The 15,964-nt window shown below is 30.6% G+C and overlaps 1 protein-coding gene across 2 annotated transcripts in view; it reads left to right on the top strand.

Moving 5' to 3' along the window:
- The first annotated feature begins 8,331 nt into the window (after positions 1-8,331).
- Positions 8,332-15,964, top strand: part of LOC129976711 (alpha-tocopherol transfer protein-like) — a 30,438-nt gene continuing 22,805 nt past the window's right edge. For both annotated transcript variants that reach the window (XR_008785175.1, XM_056090416.1), the window contains exon 1: positions 8,332-8,639. The gene's annotated coding sequence lies outside the window, so the exon portion shown is untranslated. The remainder of the gene's footprint in view (positions 8,640-15,964) is intronic.

The raw sequence follows: 15,964 nt of genomic DNA, 5'->3' as shown, positions 1-15,964 counted from the left end.
TTTAAAAATAATTTATTAAGGAAAATTTTTAAGACTATGCTTTGTGTAAATTACTAAATTAAAATTTTTAGCAATAAGTAATCCGGGAGAACCAATTGGTCACCGAAGGTAGCTAGCAAATAATGAATGAGCTTTGTAGGTAATACTAAAGCTCTTGCAGAACTAAAAAGCAGTAAAATTAACTTACAGGCAGTTAGCATTTGCATTTCAACTTGAGTTGAATAGTCTCCAAAGAATTACGTAATTCCAATAAAACGTCCATTTACCTTAGATAAAATTATCGTTGAGGAAGCAATAAGTAATAAATGAATTTATTACTCTTATGCTTTATTTATTTTTCTACTACAATACACATTTGAAATTTTTGAAACACAAGCTCTTATGTAAATATGATCAATTGTGGATTGGTAAGTTATTGAAATAAAAGTGGTGAAAGATAGAAATACTAAAAAAAATTAAAATACCTTTTGAATGCTGAACATCGGTTGATAATGTTATAAACTTGAAAAATGTGTGATGTGTCTCATACTCTTTTGAATTACTCAAGTAATGCAAAAGAGTAAGTAAAAAAGTCACTAGTGTGAATTTTTTTTTTTTTTTTTTTTTTACTCACGTAATTCAAAAGAACATGTAAAAAAGTCACTAGTGTGAATTTTTTTTACTCAAGTAATTCAAAAGATATGAAAAAAAAAAAAGTCACTAGTGTTTTTTTTTCCCGATTTCCTGGCATTTGCGCTTCTGACAATTACATTTATCAGTTTTAATTCAAAAATTTTAACAATATGACAGCATAAATGCTTGAAAGAGCTTCACAAGTTTTAATTTTAGTTACATGTCATGCAACGTTACAAAATGGCTATTATGGCAAATGTAATTATTACTTTAAAAAATAGATTTAATTTCTAATATATTAAAAAATTACTATATGTATATAACAAATAAAGGTTCAAAAACAAATCATATGAAAATTATTGAAATAATCAAATGGAAAATTATTTCCACTTGGAATAACAAATTTCAGCAAAATTTACGCTTAAAGAATTTCACTTTAGCAAGAAAATTTGGTTTAGAACTAGGTTAGTGATCATTGTCGCAATATATCGTCCAACACATATCGATATTTCATGATATCATTATTTATTTATTGCTATTATAAATTATAAATATTATCTCTTAACATATTGGCTGATCAGAACGACTCCAAATAAAAGGAAGTTACAATTTATATAATAAAAATATTCGTTTTCTTTTGAATAAAAACAGAAAATAATTTTATTAAAACCCTTTTAATAAAGTGTGTCAACCATGTCTACATGTTACAATCTATAACATTGCGTTTAAAACAAGACCTTTTATATATTAGAACATTGCATTATTTAAAGAAATATTAACAAAAATTCTGTATGAAGGTGAAAAAGAATGAAATGCAACAAAAATAAATACTAACCGACTACCAAAACGAAATCGAAAATGCAAATTAAGAGTGAATATCGATTTATTGTATCGCGATTAATCGTGAGCTATTATTCATGATCATGATTTCGATATATGGATATTTTTTGAAAATTGGCATCAAAAAATCGATTTTTTTAAAATGCCGATTTTTTTTGATAAATCGAAAATCGGCACAGCCCTAGTTAGAACCTATGAAAAATATGAATAGCGGCATTATTTACTCTATGTTACTTCTAGAACGGAGCTCTTTGTACATAACAAAGCTACGCTAGGATTAAAGCATGCAAAAATACCATCTGTTAAGAATTCAGTTAACCCCGTGGTCTTCCTGGACGGAGCTAGCTGCCAATCATGTATCACGTGATCTTCCAGTTGTTTAGTATATTTTTTTTCCAGTAGAAGCCAACTGGACTCCTGTACCAGGGTGGGTGTTATCTCGGCTCTGTCTCTCCCGAGAAATTTTATGTGTAGTTCTCTAGGCCTTCTACACTTTCGCGTAATCATGTGCCTTTTGTTGTTGATGCTATAAATAAACCACTTAAAAGACAACATGTGTCTTCAAGTCATTTCACCTAGACCACAATCTTCACTATCAAATAAATTATTGTGTAATCTTGAATTGCAATAATTTTTACACCATCTGCTTCATGCTTTCTGTGGTGAATTACTAATCCTAATAATCTCATCATTGTTAGCATAAATAGTCTTGTAATTATGCAACCTCTTCTCAATTCTTATGTTTTCTTTCAATAAAAATATTCTATTATTAGTTTCTATAAACAAAATACATAAAGGCAGTATTGTAATCTAGTATTATAATAATAATAAAAAATAAAATTAAAAAAAAACATAAAAACCATAAAAAAATAAACGAAATCGATATTTTGATGAATCTTCATGCTTCAGACATTCCAGAATCAGAAAACCCCATTTTTGGAATTTTGCCTGTTTTAGACAACTAAAAAAAAAAAAAACCTTGAGATAAAAGTATTAGTTTACTTTAGTAAAAGTAAAAATTTGGTATATGATTCCAAATTTGTAGATTTCCGCCAAATTTTGAACAAAGTCCATTCAAGAAAGTGTCTCTCCGTTTATCTGAATAAACACGATAGCTACAAAATAAAGAAAGCTAAACGGATAAAATTTTTTACGAAATTTAACATTTAATGTGTAGATTAGTTTCAAATTTATTCAATCTACCAAAAGACCGATTTTCTGTTAGTGTCTACTTTTCCATGCAAATAAACATAATAATTCAAAAGCATCTAAAGTGTAGATTAGTTTCAAATTTATTCAATCTACTAAAAGACTGATTTTCTCCTAGTGTCTACTTTTTCATGCAAATAAACATTATAATTCAAATGCAGACTAACTTAAATGAATGATATTTGAAATGTGATTTTGCGGCTGCAAATGTAGCCCTGTGTGTACTTTTAGTTTTAATAGCACCAAAATAAGGCATAGATATGTACATTTGGTTTTATAGCACTTTCTAGCGATAAATCGCCAACAATCGCACTCTAATAGTTTCTTCCATAATTATTGTTCTCCATTGGCATACGGTTAATGATACACAACTACATTTGTTAGAGAGTATGCGAGGAAGATTCCGGGAGACCTTACTCACTGGCTTTAATCCACATCTGAGTGTGCTTTAAAATGTTTGGATGTTGTTTTCTGAATCTACTTATTCTAATTAATAAAGATTTTATATACTTACTCTTTAAATGTAATCAAGTATTTTGAATCACCCTGCATTCTCAACATTTATGTAATGAATATAAAAACAATTAATGTTATTATTATTAAATGTTTTTAATCATTTCCGGATGTTGTGAAACCTTTTGGCATTTCTGGAATTATCTGCTTTTATTAACATTTCTGCTTTGAATTCGGGCAGTAATTTATTGATAAAACTTATAATCAAGATATAAATGAGAAATAAAGGGGAAAAAAGTTATTAATTGATGTAGAATAAAGGAAAAATTTTAAACATAAGACATTCCTAAACTGCTTTCCGATTTTATACATTTATTTATTTTTTGCAAGCAAATAACAACAGCATTCGAATGTTCATGTTCAAAACAATATCATTTGATTTTAAGATTTATCATTCTTACAATTTAATTTTGTAAGGTGAATATTACTAAGGAATTATTATTTCTTTTTTTTATTAACAATTAATATTTTATAAATGCTCTTAATAAAATAACATGCAGTACAGAAGGAAAAACATTTTTTAAAAAAATAAAGTGTCCGTAAAAAAAAGATTAACATAAAACAGGGGTGTTTGTGGGACCCCAAAAAATCCCCTGAAACTTTTACGGACTTACTACCGGCATTTTGGAGTTTCGAGAAGGGGGGGGGGAGAAATGAAAAATTACAATTATGAAGTATTGAATGACCTAATTATAAAAGTTCAATGAATTACTTTTTTTGCAAAATTAATAACCATAAATTTTCAAACATATAAACTACTACATTTTATGCAAATCTTTTAAATTACCTGAATTAATTCTTTTAAAAAAAATATCTAATTTCTGCTGCTTTTTTTTATTTTCTGATGTTTGTGGGCTTGTCTTTTGTGGTGAACTTCATAATTGCAGGAAGGTTGACTTTTATTTTCCTCATTTACAGTTGAAGAAATTTCCTCAAGAACTGCACATGCAGAGGTAGAAGCAGTTTGCTTTTCTGCTAATGTAGAAGGTTTTTCAGAGACTTTTATAGGTGACTCATCTGAAATACATGTTTTTAAGTCCTCTTGATATGTTTTCCAACTTCTGTTCATATTTAGTAAGAGATCTTTGTGAATTGGATCAGTCATTGGATTTTTTGAGCCATATTTTTCACATGAGGTTTCTTTAGAAGCCATTAAATCATATTTAATAGTCTGCACTGCATCTAGGGAATCAATCTTAAGAGAGGTTCTATAGTCAGTGACAAGTGTATCCATTAAGTTGAATGCACTTTCCACTAATGGGCCATGGAAGCAGCTAAGGCAGGCTTTGACCAATTTAGCCAATGTAGGATACTTATAATCATTTGTGAAATCATCTTTTAAATTAAAAACTTTAGACCAATATTTATCAATTGTACACTTGACTTGATTTCCACTTTCATCAGATGTGTAGAGCATTTCTTTGGTGATATCAATATCACTTTGGTATAACCTTATTTCAGCTTCTACTTTTGACTTTTCATTATCACTAAAAATATGGGACATAAAAGATGATAATTTTTCAAAAGTTAATATTGTACTGGTTTTACCTCTTAGCTCTGGATCTAATGCTGTAAAACTAATTAGATATGAATTTTTAAGGGGTAATTTCTGTTTCATATGCTGAAATTTCTAAATGAAATTCTCTTGCGTACATAAATAAAAAAATATTTCAATAAGCGAAATGAAAAATTTACACGTGCATCAATAAATGAAACGAAAATTTTACACAGCGAAGAAAAAAAAGTTGCGAAGCGATCAATGACAAATAGCTAATACGGCGAAAAATCCCCCTTCTCTACTTATTGGCGCCACGCCAGTAGAGATAAGACCTTTGAACCCAGAGTCACGTTATCGCACATCTGGTCGAACGAAGTCTCCCCCTTTTTTTTCTGCCGCACCTACTTGCCGAAAAGAATCCAGAAGAGAATGTCCGAGAACCGGGGGAATGAGTCATAACTCGCAATAAGGAAAGAACAAAAAAGAAGTTTTTTCCCCCTTTTCACGCATTATCACTGCCTTTGGAGAAAGAAAGGAAAAGTTTTCACCACACACACTGACCTTGCGTTTTCTGCTTTAAAAGCAAACAAAATTACCCAGATCAAAATAAATAATTCATTATTATTCCTACTTCCTTTTGAACGACGATCCCCGGAAATTCCGGGGATCAAAGTTCAAAATCCCCGGAATTCCGGGGTTTCCCCGGAGCACAAACACCCCTGATAAAATCCATGTTATTATCTCGTAAAAAAAATTAGATAGCAGAATTTCGCGTGTTACAGCTTGATTGCTATTTTAATTGTTGTTTTTTAATAAGCTCCTTTTAACACTTTCAACGCTACTGACGAGATATCTCGTCTTTCAGATACTTCCAATTACAAGTTTCTATGGGCTAAAATTTGTGGGTTGAACTTTCTATTACATATTTGAATACCTTCACTTTTTTCATTTATGTCAAACCTGTAATTGGAAGTATCTGAAAGACGAGATATCTCGTCAGTAGCGTTGAAAGTGTTAACTGGAATCTAAACATAATTGTTATTGGATATTAATTACTGCAGCATTCAAGTTTTTTACATTTCTACCTTGCTTTTCTTTTCCAGGAATTTTTTAAAATCATTTTTTACACGAGAGTGATAATAATGATAATTATCATATTCATTGAGTTATGATAATTTAATACATAATAATTTAAAAGAAGGCAAAATAAAAATTGTTCTTGTCAAACATTTCGTTTTAATCCGTTGCAGATTGTAACAAAGGTCTCCCTTCTGACGCTCTAAGTTTCAGTTTTAATGAGCCTGCAAGATAGAAGCGTGAGTATCTCTAATCATACAGAATGTGTCTGTTAATAAAATCAAATAAAATAAGACCCACTTACCTCGTCTTTTGAAGGACGGCTCTGCAGCAAAATATTAACCAGAATGAATCAAAATTTGGTATAAAATGAGACAAACTATTTACTTTAAAGCTATAATATAATGGTATAAGTCCGCTTTCAAATGAGACTTCATATTCATTTGAGTACATTATTAGATTAATAATTTTAAGTGATTTTAAGAAAGATCACAATCTTTAAGCAATTTTTTTTTTACAAAAAAAAGCGAATGATATTTAACATCTTAATCATCATGCCGTGCGTCAAACTAGCAATTAATTATTGCTTCTGAAACTTACAAACTGACATTAATTCATTCAAAAAACTATAATTCGATGCAAAAGTCACACATAATCAAAAAACGCTTCAAATATTTTATAGATATTAAAACCCTTCGCATATAAGGACGATTCTGATTCGAATTATGAATATTGTTACGAAATTTCCGAGGTTCTTTGGATAGTGGGAGTTATATGGTGTGGAGAACACTCAATCAGCAGGCGGCAGTAGAAAATTAAACAACGAAGTTTATTTACACGAAGACACACAGGACAACGACTATATACAGAACACAGTTATCTTCAGCCGAGACGTGCACACAACAGACTCTAATGCAGACCGTAGCGCACAACTTAATTCAGCACTCACTTGACTCCATCGCTGCTCCGCTAATCTCTGGAAGGCCAGTTCTTTCTGTCGATTCCGACTACTCTTACTGGAAGACTTGTTCTTCCCCGTCGACTACTACTCAACTCACCGTCTGTTCACAACTACGACGACTCCACTGGTCCACGACCACTCTTCTCTGTCGCTTCCGACGACGACTCCGCACTGTCGCTTCCGACAACTCTTCGACTACTCCCTGGTTCACCACTGCTGGGTCACGACACGACTCACGACTCCCCGTCAGCTACGGGTGCTTCCTTTTATAGGTCTCAGGAGGCGGGGCTAGAAGCCTCTCAACCAATCAGGAACGTTCGAGGCGTATCTCCGTTCCTACTGGATGGTCGGGAAAACTCTCGACGTTACGGGTATAATCTATTTTGGCGCCAAAGTCGCCAAATTCGTCGCCCAGTCGCCAAATGGTCTCCAAGTTTGTCGCCAAGCTCTGAGATCTCCTATGGAACCCACTATGCTGGGAAGCCGCATCAAGGGTTTGTAACAATATTTAATTTTAAATCTGCAATTAAGTGCTAATATTAAGCAATTTAAAAGCTTAAAAAATTACTTAAAAACGCCTCAATAACTTAAATACCCTTACATTACTATAGAAAATAAAATAATAAATAATAATAATAAATATCCCAAATAGAATGCGTCATCTAATTAGGAAGTAAATTCGCAGGACAAGATGGTTATTGAATGCGTAAGACAGTTCACTTCCGAAATTGAACGTATTATTTAGTCAGATAATAATTAAAGCAAAACAGTTAGATGATAATAAAAATTGCAAAACATTTTCTACAACAATCTTTTTTGAGTAAAAGTATAAAAGATATTTCTTTTATAATGAATTTTTATCACAGAGTATATTATGAATATAAATATTATTATTGGATACCAATATTACGATGTCGTATTGTATTCTTTTATGATAATAAAAAAATTACTTTTATTACTTAATTTAATTTATTTTATAAATAATTAATTTATTGCTTAGTTTAATTTTTATTGTTTAATATTAATTAATTACTTAAATTACTTTTACTTCAATAAACCTTTCGCTTTTTTTGACATTTTAGATAAGTTTGCAAGGTTCAACTTTTAACCCTTTACACTCGGGAAAGTAATTTGATGTCTATTTATTCACTTAAAAAAAAAAGACTTGTTCATTGCCCCCAAAAATAAATACATATACATATAATAGTTTTAATTTATATTTTCCCTAATTATTTCCCGCATTTTCTTACTAATTTATAGGTATTTTTAACAGTTAAAATTAAAAAAAATTACAAATAAAAAGTCTAATTGATGTACCGTCTTGAATGGTGAATGACAGTCATCAATCGAGTTCAAAGGGTTAATTCCATTAAAAAAAATCTGTAATTTTTAATTGTTGTCGTTTATGATTTAAGATTCCAGTCAAATCTTTGTAAATCGAATTTAGGTCCTAAAAACTTTTTCTTCTTATTACGTTAGAACGACGCACTATAGAATATTTACGATGTTATTAAGATTTTTTTTTTTTAAATACTAAAAGAGTGAGAATGATCAGAGAGCATAGAAAACGACTCGCGAACGAGAACGGATTATTAATGAGCGGCATATAAAATCATCATTAAAATCTATATCACTATTTTAAAAAGCGACTTTTTATTTTCATAATCAAGAAGTATCCGAATACGAAGGTCAGTTACCTTTTCACTAAAGGTATCTGACGTTCTACATAGAATAACTGAGCGGTTACGAAATTCTTTTTGTCATCAACTTTTTGTTTCTATTACTTTCTTAAACCGGTACCATGGCCTTGATGCCGCTCGACTTCAACCTGAAATAAAAAAAGGGAAGCTTCAATTTATACAAAAGCTTTTAGACTGTCTTGTTGACCAGCACTTGAGAGCATTCCCGAAATTTCCCTAATATAAGCAGGTATGATATCTTTTTGTTGTAATTCTTTATTTTGAAATGTTTTGTGGAATTTAATCAAGCTAAAATGCTGTGTATTTCGCATGTTGATGTTAAAAGATGAAGTTTTAAAATTTGCTCTTTTGAAGTATATAAATTTCATTTTTTTTTGGTATGAAATTGATACTCTGGAAACAGAAGAAATTTTAAGATTTCCGAGGAAATAAAGCTTAAATATAGTTCTGTGTTTTAGAACCCATACTTCAAAAGTTAATTAACACTATTCTGTTGCGAAAAGCTCATCTTTTTTTTAAAAAAATATATAAATCAAATTGGAGCAAGTGAAAAATTTTCATTAAACTGAAATGTGCACTTTCATTCAAATGCTGCGGAATTTAGCTAAATTTAAGAAGATAGAACCAAAATAAAAATGGAATATGAAACTAAAAAGAAACGTTAAAATAATGGAATCTAAAAATGAACACATTTAGAAAAAAGGGGGATGATTTTAGAATTAAACTCAAAAATAAATACCTGATTTTAATATTCCAAATGTTTCGCTAAATAATGCATATTTATTAAATAGTAAACAAAGGTAATAAATAACGTAATAATAACTATAATTCAAAATTTTTATTCATTTTAAATATAATGCGAAAAAGAATAAATAAGTAATTTCAATAAGCAAATCATTTAAAGCATGTTGAATACAACAATTGCATTATAAAATTTCAAATTAAATAGGGCTAAAACTGATCAAAGTTTTTCTATTGCTTTCTAATATTTCTTTTTTTTAAAGTGCTTTTTTTTTATTGAATGCATTGTACAGCCAATAAAGTATTTCGAATACGAAGGTACTATGAAAATGTCTTAGTGTGTGCACAAAATAAAGATTATTTAATTAACGGAATAAAATTTGACTTGAATCTTGAAAATCTAATTTTGACTTTTATTTTGAATTAACCAAAATAAATTAGAATTACGAACAATGTTTAACGTTATGTTTATAAGGCAGAGAAAAATTCAAATTATTGACGATTTCGAACTAAAAAACACTTGAATTAAACAAGTTCCAATTTTAATAGGTTTTTAATTCTTTTTAAATAGTTTATTCTAAATTTATAATGATCTCTATAATAGAATTACAAGTATGGATATTCGTGAGTTTTATTTGTAATCATCTTAATTATAAATAAAATATTTGTAATATCTTAATTACAAACAAAATGTACGAATTACGTGCTTGTAATTAATATAAATTAAACCCTCTTTAAATGTTTATATACCAGAAAACTTCTACCTTTTTTCACTGCAGAATATTTTCGTATTGAATTTTTATTATGATACTTATATTTGAAGCATTTTCCCCCCTTCTTTTTTTTAAAGTTATTTCAATATTTATAAAAGTGAATGTCCACTTGTTTATTTGGATCTTATATAGTTTCACAACTCTTGACAGAATTTAATGAATTTTTTCACATATGTTTATCAGTATTTAGAGAAATTACTCTATTGGATTAAAAGCTATGCCTCACTAAAAAGTACAAAATCAGGATAGAATGATTTAAAATTTTTTCAACTGTAATATCAGAACATATGGACGTAAAAAAATATTTTTGACCCCTTAATTGGTTCCTTTTTTTTACTATCTAATAAGAGGACACCTTACATTTTAGGAATATTTTCTTATTTGGATTCATGGAATGGAAATCTATTGAATACTTGACTGGTATATGTATTCGAAGTAATTTTAATATTGAATTATAATTGTTATGGTTTATTTTTTGCTTACAACTATCAAAATTCGATAAATCGATGCATGTATGGCACTCGGGCAAAACAGTTAAGCGGTTAAACCATCTCAAAATTTAAACTGGTTTTCCAGTGAAATAAAGATTATTTCCATGCGATTATTTCTCTAATTTTACTCATTTTTTTTTCAAAATTAGTTTGAACATAATATATATCAAGGTCTTTATTTCCTTCGATATATTAAGTCTGTTTTATATTTAATCACATTTCACTCCAGCGCTTTTGTTGATGTAGACATTGCCCCCCCCCCCAACATTTTTCACTTTTGCTTTCATTTCTTAGCAACTTTTAATTTATGAATGCAATAACTTAGCAGTAACCAGTCAATTGTTTCGACTTCTGAAAATTCGCATCTAAATTGTGTCTCAAAAATTTGAAGATGGCGAGTATACTTGTCAAACACAGAGTTGGTGTCGTATGAAATTATGTTGTAATGAAGTGACTTATATTTTTATTTCAGTGATCACACTTATTTATTTACTTAAACTAACATACATTTTTTTCATATGAACGAAAAGAACTTAAAAAATTAAGCTATTATTTTAATTTGCCGTTAGGGTAGGGCTAAAGCATGCTACGAAACAATCCTCATCCCCTTTTTTATTACCAGGGATGATTAATGCTACACAGCGATATATTTAAGAAAAATCATTCATATTACATGATGGGGTTTTTTATAATAATCTTTTATTTGTTCCTTTAATTTCGACTTGGCCTCAAAATTTTAAATTTACGAATATTTTTGAGTTCTTACTAAAATTGTAATTCAAAATGTAAATTGTCATTACTTATTACTCCTGACAAATAAAAGATTATTACTCGTCATAACACAAAATGTTGTACTTTTGCCATGACGAGTATACTCGTCGAAAGTAGTTAACACATTGCGTATTGTGCTCAACGCACTCTCTGGGCCTGCACATTCTTGAATGCTCTAGAAACATGCTTGGCAAGCAATAAGATGCATATATGTACATTTTTAATTTGCATTTGATATTACATTTACATAAAGTATTCTTAAATATTACTATATATTTTATACATGTATTTATTATATAAGATATTTTACATTTTAACTATTTATTTCACAAACTTGAATAATGCTTTAGAGTGTGATGTTTGGTAAAGCATATTCCTTTGTGCAATGGTATTCGGCACGATGTGTAACAGTATCTTGTTTTAAGACATTAAGGACCGCTTAAGAATTTCCTCACCTTTCTAGCCGCATCTGTCGCTGACCGCTCACGAGTTTTCGTGTGTTTTGCTTCCCATCTGTTATTGCTTCATAAAGAACAAAGTTATGAGGATTTTAGAACGTACAAGTTTTGCCCGAAATGTTCGGTCCCAGGCGTATGTCTTATAGATGTCTTTGCGGTCTTTAATGTATTAAATATTTGCCTCTGTTCGGTTATGCATCAATTTAGCCGAAGAAACATGAAAACGAAGTATCTCGTGACCCGGTCGCAACGTTCGGTCTGCTAAAAACGAGAAATCTCGTGGCCCATTCACAATGTATTAACTGATAAAATACTATCGAATGAATTTGTTTCGAGTTCTTTTCTAATTTTCTTAATTTTCCAGCATTCTTCAATTCTTTCAAATTATTTGATCGTAAAATATATTCTGTAGCAGCCTTGGTACCCTTCATAGAAAATGCAACTTGGAGCTGATTGAATTACATCTTTCTAAATTAAAATAACTGGCTAGTCTGTCAAAACAATAATTTCAGACTGAGGTGGAGCTTCAAAGTAAGGTTAAGGTTAATCTAACGTCGTTGGAGGAAACGGGTTTTGAAGAAAATAAATAGGAAACCTCATCCACCGGTATAGAAAAATGTCTGAAATCTTACAATGTTTATGTCGAAAAGTTATGATCATACTCAACTTTTAGATTAAATTCATTTTGCTCATCACATTTGATTTTTTATGGTCCATTGGAGCTTGAAAAATAAGAACTTCTTCTTTTATTATTAGCAAAAAAATTCGAACTGTATATTTCGGTGAATTTATGCTTTTGAAGCTCTTTGAGAAGCATAGCCATTTTTGGATTTATATTTGCGTTTATCCTCTCTTTTATGGCAACTCAAAAACAATGTGCCACAAATGTGAAACTTTATCGGTTGCTTCTATGTCACAGCAGCCCTTTCATAAATCTTACGTTTCATTTGTAACCTCTTTCATTCTTGTTTTATTTTTTAATCCTATTCTTTCCGCAAATTATTAAAAAATTATTCTGTATCACCCTATAGATGGCGCAAATGCGTTTTCTTTCAGAAATACAAGAACACACACAAATATATATGTGTAATTTTTTGCAGATGCGTGGCCGAAAAGAAGAAACTTTTGGAACGAACTTCAATTTTCCACGGGATCCATAATTTGTACAAGGGGATTAAAGGCGGAACACATTTGTTCGCACCAGAACACAAGAGCAGAAGATACAGAAATTTTCCTTTTAGTGATTTTACTACGATTTCTGATAGGGATTTCTTTGACACGTGTCGACTTTGGAAAGAAAATCTTAGATATTTTTAAAAGAATGCCGTTGGCGATAGAGATTTTAATCCTTTTCCTCGGGGCGTGGGAAATCTAAAACTCAGCAATTTTGTAGAGCGCGTGTTAGACATAACTAACCCTTTCTAGGGCCGTGGGAAGTATGCGTCCCCCCAAATTTATCAATCTTTGTATGAAATTATGTAGGTTGGCATAAGTTCTGACAATTTAAAAAAAAAAAGACAAACTTAGATGCTTCGTCTTACACAAAATGACGTGTCTTGATTTGTTACTTAATTATTAATTAACCAAATTAATTAATTAATCAAATTAAATTTATCTAATAAGCTAAATGAATTCCTTTTCTTATTCTAATTTCAAGCCTAAAAATATTTTAACATAATATGACTAGAAAAAAATGGCCCTTTTAAAGGGTTAAATAAAAAAAAAATTGAATTTGGATCAGGGAATAAGAGAAAATTTTAGAATGAAGTAACATGGGCTAATTTAAAATAAAAATTAGGAAAGTAATTAAAATTTAAAGTAAATTAAGAGATATAATTACATTTATGGGTTATGTAAAAAAAAGCATAGTATGTGTTTTCTATTCACTATAATGAGTGTTAATTGTTAACAATCTATAGCATTATGTGAGATTTCTGTTAATATTAATGTTTTAACTAGAAGCAACATTATGGCGAATTTGGGACGGACTTTGTAATTTTGAACCCAGGTCAGGTGACGGGTAGATCTGTTACAAAGTAATTGTTCTCACAAAATTCCAAAAACAAACACCCAAGTTCATTTTAAATTAGAGGAAGAATACAGGTCACATCACTGTATGCAAATTTAGAGTTTATTCTTAAAGTAAATGCTATTGACTGCTTGTAAGTTTATTTGAAGTTCATTCTCAGTTAAACTGGTAAAAATTTGCTTATTGAAACATTGAAAAAAAATCAAAAAATATATTTCTAAGTACTATTTAGTGCATATATATAACATTATTGAAATTAAAACTTTTTTCAAAGCATTTAATATTTATTTGACTTCATTGAAGAATGTAACGTGAAATGTGGCACCCTCTTTCTATAAGTATTTTCGTTCAATTTACTCAAACATTGAAAATATGTATTTTATTATTTGCGGAAAGCTATCAAAGCATTGGCATTTGCCATTTTATCGAAGTTGGAGAATAAAAAGTTCATGGTTATTCAAACATAAATGAAGCAATTCTACGAAGCACGATTAACTTTTCGTCGTGTTTGTATTGAAACATGATTACAGAAGCAGTTATTTCCAGTACAATTCTTCTCCTGAGAATCTTGGACGTTATTTATATATTTATAATATTGAGACAAAAACAAAATATTTGTGTCATACGTCTACATAAGTCTATTTTTGGTAGATTTTTTATAAGAAATGCTGAACTGTTTCCATCCTTAAAACATGGAAATTACACTCATGTCCATAAATTAAAGGTAATTCAAGATCATACGGATTTTTTCCTATACAAAATTTCACCTGTAGAATTACCACAAACATCTTCAAGAATAATAGGCAAATTACAGGATGCCACCAGATGACGTCGAAAATATACCACAATGATAAGAGTGCGAGACGGATATACAGGGTGGTTATAATTAAAGTTCCACTTTGAAATAATCATAAAAGGAAAACTACTGGATCAAGTATTATTAATTTTGATAGTAGTTTAAATTACATCATGACAATTTCTTTCCCACCAAAAAAAGGTTCAAAAACTCACCACCAGGGGAGAAAATGGCGCTGTATGCAATATTGTTAAGAAAAATACGACATGGAGACCCTGTTTAAAATGTGTTTAATCATTTCTGAAACGTGTTACAAAGCATGTTCAATATGTGTTATCTCAAAAGCACTCTTTAGGGTGATAATCTAAACGATTTGGCGAAATGGAAAGATCCGATTCACCGATATGTGCGTATCATTCCTCTTGATATGCTAAGAACTACTGTTGAGAATGCAGTAATGCGATTTAACTTGCTTTCAGAAAATGATGGATGCCACATTGAACATGCTTTGTAGCATGTTTCAGAAATGATTAAACACATCTTAAACCGATGTCTTCATGTCGTATTTTGCTTAACAATATTTTATACGGCACCATTGACTCCCTGGTGGTGAGTTTTTGAACTGTTTTTTTCCTCATTTCTTTTCTCATGACCTTTTTTAAACCATTACTTAGTTTGATAACATTTGGTCCAGTAGTTTTCCTTTTATGACCTTTTCAAAGCGGAACTTTAATTATTACCACTCTGTGTTTTGAATAGTGGTAAAGAAGTAAAATTGTTTATAAGCGTTATGTGAACCGTTCAGTGTCATAACCGAATAGTTATCATACAGAGGTTTTTTATATGGTAGAATTATCGGTCGTTTGGAAAGTGCGCGTACTCAGATGGAAGTATGCGAGGAACTTGAAATCGCCAAAAGTGTCATCTCTATGCTTTGGCGCCGATTCCAAGATGATGGCAATGCCAATAATGCCAAATGACTGCAAGTATTTGGCAATAAATGCCAAAAGAAGCGCAGTATGAGACCTGCATCGTCAGTTATTTTCAATCAAGCTTACGACAGTTTCAACGCAAATTGTGTACAGACGTTTGGGACCCAATGGTCCATTTGCTCGCAGGCCTGTCAGATGTGTTCCGCTCACGGCAATTAACTGTTGCCAGCTGTTAGTCTGGAGTAGAGAGCAGGCCATTGTGGACATCGGCACACTGGGCTTGTGTGATGTTTTCTGAAGAATAATGGTATAATTTTCAGTCTGATTCAAGTCGGAACTTTCATATGGAGAATGCCAGGTACCCGTTACCACCAAGAGAACATGACTGAGTGACAGAGTTACTGTGGTGCAGGATTGTTCGTTTGGGGCGGAATTATACGGGGTTACAGAACAGAACTACATGTTCAAATCGGAATCATGATATTCTAAATTTATCTATATATCCTTCTGTAACAACATGAACTTTTGTTTAGGAGTGCCATGTCCGCAAAATTTGTGTTTAT

Source organism: Argiope bruennichi, chromosome 7, assembly GCF_947563725.1.
Source record: "Argiope bruennichi chromosome 7, qqArgBrue1.1, whole genome shotgun sequence".
In the NCBI taxonomy this organism is placed as follows: domain Eukaryota; kingdom Metazoa; phylum Arthropoda; class Arachnida; order Araneae; family Araneidae; genus Argiope; species Argiope bruennichi.
The sequence above is the reverse complement of the archived record's forward strand: the minus strand, read 5'-3'. Positions and strand labels throughout refer to the sequence as shown.